Consider the following 5,116-nt stretch of genomic DNA (forward strand, 5'->3'; position numbering starts at 1 on the left):
CCAATGATCTTTTCATCATGAAACACTGCGTTAACCTGGCATCATTCGGGGAGTTATATCAGCTCTAAGCTTCAGAGCAGTGTCTCCTTTTGCAGCAATCCTGCCATGATAGGCTTTATCTCTTAACCAGTGCATGATGGATTCGGTTTCTCCTAAAATTACAAAGTGGAATTCCTTACGTGTACCTGTTTTAGAATCATTTCCAAACTATCCCTGTTATGCCAACTTCTCTTATAGTGTTCTATTATAATTTCTTCAGTGAAAGAAAATGTCATCCTGTTACAGACAGTGTGGGAACTAGTTTAGAACTAACATTGTGACCTTTTTATTAGGTTGCTCCAGAGGATAACCCAGTGACTATCATGACTACCATTATTCTAATGCCTATTAAACTGCTTTTTACAGTACTATATTGGGAAATGATTAAATCCCTAACATTTTGAGATGTTGACAGGCCCCATCTATTAACTCCATTTAAAACTGGTACCCTTGATGCTGGCTCTACTGGCAATAAGTTGCAGGAGTCAAGAACTGCCTTGAGTGTTTTCTATAAATCTATTTCCATTTGTGATTTTGCTATTTCCATTTGTGGTTAATACTGCTGTGATGAAATTGCATGAAAAAAATTAACTTAAGGAAGAAAGGGTTTATTTCACTCATACACATGTATATTTCATCATCAAAAGCAGCGAGGGTAGGAACACAAATAGGACAGAAACCTTGAGGGAGGAGCCTATGCAGGGGCCATAGATGAGTGATGCTTACTCCTATGCTGTGTTCAGCCTGCTTTCTTACAGAAGCCAAGACTAATCGCCAAGGGGTGGCCCCCCCTAAATGGTCTAGGCCATCTTACTAATTAAGAAAATTAAAAAGAAAAATCCCCACAGGCTCGACTGTTGTTTTACATTATGGAGGCATTTTCTCACTGAGGCTCTCTAGTCCCTGATGACTCTAGCTTGTGTCACATCGACACAAGCCAGCACAGTTTCAATTGAATTTCTTGTAACCATTGTCTTACAAAAGTTGACTTTGATACAATTTTAATCAAGTTTGTGCAACTACTTCAGTGGTGGCTAATAAAAGGTGTGCTTTTGTTTCTCTTGAATATCCCAAAGACATAACTCACTAAAACAAACAAACAAACAAACAAACAAGTAGTCTCTGATATCCTTAAAACTGCATCTTTTAATTGTACTTAATGACTTGGGGGATATGATATAATGGGAATGACCATGAAGTCTATAACTAGAATAGTTTGAATGACTCACATCTCAGGCATCTGAGTGACTATGCCAAGAGCAATGTGAACAAGAAAGTCTCATTATGCCTTTAAGGGTCTCGAGCTCTTCATCTTTAAAAAAGGAGAGACAGTTCTCCCTATTTTATGGCTCACATTTTGATGGAAATTCTGTTCCATGGTTTCAGTAAAATCTTTGTGACATTTCTTTTTTTGTCTGAAGAACACAGCTACTTCTCTCCTTTGTGTGATCACAGGTGCTGCCACCTGGACCATGTTTCTAAAAATAAAACTCGCAGGCAACTTTCACTGCACCACTCTTATGGGGAGAGGCAAAAAAAAAAAGGTGTTAATGACGATGGCAGACTTACATGATGACAGGCTCCCCAGGTATCTCTGTGATGTCTTATTTAGGAGATTTGAGAACCAAAGTGTGGTCATCTTGTTCTTGAAGAGACCTGGAGGCTGGGTTCTAAAAACAATGAAAATATTAATTGAATTTATGCATTGATATTAAATGTCACTCCAAAATTGTTTCTATGCTTTTAATTATTTTTGTATTGTGCATCTCTGTGTTTGTATGTATATGTACACACATATATACACATGTGCATATATACACATGTATGCATATTGTCACGGAGACCAAAGATGGTATCAGTTCCTCTGAACCTAGAATTATAGGCAACTGGGATCTATTGACACAGTGTCTCTAAGCTGAAGTCTTGTCCTATGGAAATGTAGCAAGTATTTGCTCTTAACCCTGAGTTTATCTTTCCATGCCAGTCTCTGAGGTTTTGTTTGTTTGTTTGTTTGCTTGCTTTTTTTTTCCGTTTCTGGGTATTATACTCAGAAATCTTAGATTTTTGGTTTTGAGCCTAGCTGTTAACAGCTGAGGCATCTATTTAGCTGTACACTCAGAAATCTTAAACTTTAGCTTGCCAAATGCTGTAATAGACTCTGTTTGACTTCATGGCATATAATTAACTCTCCAAAACTTTGTTTACCCTGACAAACTGTAAACTCTATGAAAGTAAAGGACACTGTCTTTTTTCATTGTTTTTTTAATTTTGTAATTATATTTATTTACAGAAAACTTAGTGTACATTTAACCCAGTTTAGTGGCGAGTTCTTTAGCCTTTGCCTTTTCCAGCTTGGCAATGTGAGCCACAGACTTTGGACCCAGGACGTTGCCTCCCCAGTGGCGGCGGATCTTGTCATATCTGTCATTATAATTCGTCCTATTAGCTTCCACCAGCTTAGCCAGAGCACCCTTGTCTTCCGAGTTCACCTGTGTGAAGGCAACAGTGGTACATGTCTTCCTGTGGACCAGGCGCTCCATCCTGGCCTTTCCCTTGATAATGCAGTAGGGCACCCCCATCTTTCAACACAGGGCATGCAGGAAAACCACCAGCTCAATGGGGTCTACATCATGAGCAATCACCACCAGCTGAGCCTTCTTGTTCTCCACCAAGGTGGTGACTGTGTTGACCCCTGCTCAGAGGACAGGTGGCCTCTTACTTGGGACGTCCCCTTTGCCAGCAGCTTTCTTCTCAGCGTGGTCCAGCAGCCACTGCTTCTTCTCCTGCTCTGTCTCTGGCCTGTACTTGTGGGCAAGCTTAAGCAGCTGAGTCGCTGTTTGCCTGCCCAGGGCCTGGGTGATCTGGTTGACGGCAGGAGGTACTTTGAGCCGCTTATAGAGGATGGCTCTGCCACTGCAGCCTGATGTAGCAGGACCATTTGACCAAGCATGTGAGATCTCTTTTTGGGCTGGATGTCCTGCCCAATGCCGAAGTTCTTAGGCCTTTTCCCAAACAAAGGATTGACCACCTTTTTGACCTGTTTCTTGACCACAGCGGGAGCCGGGGCCCCCTTCTTCCCCTTGGCCTTCTTTCCTTTGGGCATCTTGCTTGACTGGAGGAGAGAGCCTTCTTTTATTGTTTGACAGTAAATACTAACACAGTATTTGGTCCCTAGAAATAGGCAAGTGATATATATATATATATATATATATATATATATATATATATATGCATATATATATGCATTATATATAAACATGTGTGTATCTATGTATGGTTATGTGATTCATAGTAGTAAAGATATATAAGTATCTTTTTTCTACTTTTATCCTTTCCCTTTTTTTCTTAAAATAAAAAGTTCATCTATTTGAAAATATTTGAAGCTGCACTTTCAAACACCCACGTATATCCTCTGCCAACCAGCTTTAAAGTCACTGATTTCTGAGCATACTTTTGTTTTTAGATCCCCTTTTGGTAAAAAGAAGTTCAGAATATGCCCTGATAGTCAAAGCAAGGGTCTATGCTTCACCTAAAGAAATATAACAAAAACATCCCGCCTTCAGCTACCATGTAGAGATTTTTGACAAGTAGAAATGGATTCTGTAGATTCTTGCCTCTGCTCACTGCTGCTCTCATCCTGATAAGGCTCATCCAATTCCTATTGCTAACATATGGTAAGAAGGTGAGCGTATTGGCTTCATGTGGGTCCCGAAAAACTACAGCAAGGGCTATCCCTAAAACTGTTGTCTGTCTGTAGGATATGTTCTAGCTGGGCTGCTTTGTCCAGCCTCAGTGGGAGAGCCCATGCCTAACCCCACAGAAAATTGATGTGCCAGGGTGTGGGGATACCTGGGGGACCCTACCTGCTCAGAGGAGAAAGCGAAAGGTGAGGGGAGAAAGGATTGTTGGAGGGGGAAGTAAGCGGGATGTAACATGAAGAAAGAAACAAAGAAAGGAAGGAAGGAAGGAAGAGAGAGGGAGGGAGGGAGGGAGGGAGGGAGGGAGGGAGGGGGAGAGAGAGAGAGAGAGAGAGAGAGAGAGAGAGAGAGAGAGAGAGCGAGCTTGAGCTTTGCACAGGTTCTCAGCCTCTAACTCAGTCTTAGCAATCGACCAGCAGCACTTCCCATAGCCCGGCTACTGGCTTTCTCTGAGATGACCTCTGCTGTCCTAGCTCTGTGCTTATATGTCTAATTCAATAAAGACACTGGCTGCTTAACTTGGAAGTCTTCAAGCCATTTTTAGAATATCTAGGGCAGGCTGACCTTTGCATTGGTGTATGTTTCTGAAGGGTGTTTGGTGTGTGAGAAAATGAACATGTGGCTGTATCAGGCAAACTAAAGACAACGTCCCCTTTCTTCATGTCATGTTGCAGTATTGCTACTGAACTACAGATCCAACCTTGTAACATGGCATACACTCATAACTGAAAAGAGGCCTTTACAAGTTTATAGAGAGCTTAGGCTATGCAGGCAGGATAAGCTAGTGTTTTTACATAATGGTGATATCTTCAGCTCAGCACCCAGCATTGGTCAGGAAGTTGGAGACATTCATTACCTTTCCACTATTGGTGCTAAAATTGAAGTAAGTCACATGGAAAGCTAAATGCATATTTTCCACCATAGAAAAAATTTAAAAAATTTAAATAGGGTGCTGAGGAGATGGTTCAGCAGTTATGAGCATTTGATGCTCTCTAAGAGGTCTTAGTTCCCATCACTCACAGGGATAGTCAGGAACATTTCTCACTCCAGTTCTACGGGATTCAATATCATTTTCTGGGCCCTGTGGGTACCAAGCATGCACCCTCTCATACATGCGTAATTTATTGGAAATATAAGTAATATATGTAGAACCTTGGGATCCATCCCATATGCAGCCACCAAACCCAGTCACTACTGCTGATGCCGAGAAGTGCTTGCTGACAGGAACCTGATATGGATGTCTCCTGAGAGGCTCTGCCAAAGCCTTACGGATACAGATTAATAGGCTTGCAGCTACCCATCAGACTGAGCATGGGTGGGGTCCCTTGTTCACTCCACCACAGGGCTCGGTCTTCTGGGGAGGCTAGGCCTTGCTTACC

General features: G+C 41.8%; 1 pseudogene; it reads right to left on the reverse strand.

Annotated features, from left to right (window-relative positions):
* Positions 1 to 2,345: 2,345 nt before the first annotated feature.
* LOC134486297 (large ribosomal subunit protein eL8-like) lies at positions 2,346 to 3,142 on the reverse strand (annotated as a pseudogene).
* Positions 3,143 to 5,116: the final 1,974 nt, after the last annotated feature.

This window comes from Rattus norvegicus, chromosome 3 (assembly GCF_036323735.1).
Source record: "Rattus norvegicus strain BN/NHsdMcwi chromosome 3, GRCr8, whole genome shotgun sequence".
Classification (NCBI taxonomy): domain Eukaryota; kingdom Metazoa; phylum Chordata; class Mammalia; order Rodentia; family Muridae; genus Rattus; species Rattus norvegicus.